This window comes from Carlito syrichta, unplaced genomic scaffold (assembly GCF_000164805.1).
Source record: "Carlito syrichta isolate Samal-C Ts95f unplaced genomic scaffold, Tarsius_syrichta-2.0.1 Scaffold288681, whole genome shotgun sequence".
Classification (NCBI taxonomy): Eukaryota; Metazoa; Chordata; class Mammalia; order Primates; family Tarsiidae; genus Carlito; species Carlito syrichta.
Window position 1 is genome coordinate 13,103 of NW_007232777.1, and position 840 is coordinate 13,942.

The 840-nt window shown below is 39.0% G+C and overlaps 1 pseudogene; it reads right to left on the reverse strand.

The window, feature by feature from the left end:
• Positions 1-363: 363 nt before the first annotated feature.
• Positions 364-840, reverse strand: part of LOC103255903 — a 7,367-nt pseudogene continuing 6,890 nt past the window's right edge.

The window sequence follows — 840 nt, forward strand, 5'->3', positions numbered from 1 at the left end:
CATATTTGGCTTTCAGTTCTACATACTTTACAAGAAGCAGGGCACTAGCATTTGCATCTGGTGAGGGTTTCAGACTTCCACTCATGGCAGAAGGGGAAGGGAAGCTTTCATGTGCAGTGAAACACCACAAGAGAAGAAGCAAGAGTGTCTTCTTTTTAGCAACCAGCTCTCACAGAAACGAATAGAGTGAAAACTCACCTATTTCCCCCTCCCAGAGAGGGCATTCATCTATTTATGATGAATCTACTCCCATGACCCAAACACCTCTCACTAGGCTCTACCTCCTCCCTACACCACCACACTGCGGGTTACATTTTAACAAGAGATTTGTTAAGGACAAATATACAAACAATAATATCTCTCTTTTTTTAATTTTGTAAAAAATGATTTATCAATTCTATTTTTGTATAAAACTTATGGGAGAAACCTAGCCAATCAACACACAACTGGCACCACATGAAAAGATACTGTTATCAAACTTCGAGTCTAAGAACGTACAAGTGTTTCTTTTATCATGTCTACAGTAATTGTCTATGCTTTTCCATTTAACGGTTGTTAAAAATTCCACATATCCCCATTGTTTCTTCTGTCTCAGTTTGCTGGAGTCCAGCTCCAGGAGAGAGTCAGGGCTTGAAACGGAGGAATCGGGAAGTGGCGAAAAAGAAAAGACAAAAACGACAGGATCCTTCTTCCTGGGGAGAGTTCAAGACTCTGCCAATTTTTATTCAATTCTTACAAGCTTATATAATTTTTTTACTGACCCCCCCTGCCCACAAAATGTATCCCATGTTACACATTAAATGTTTACATCATGTTTTTTCTTTTGTTTATGGGGAAGTT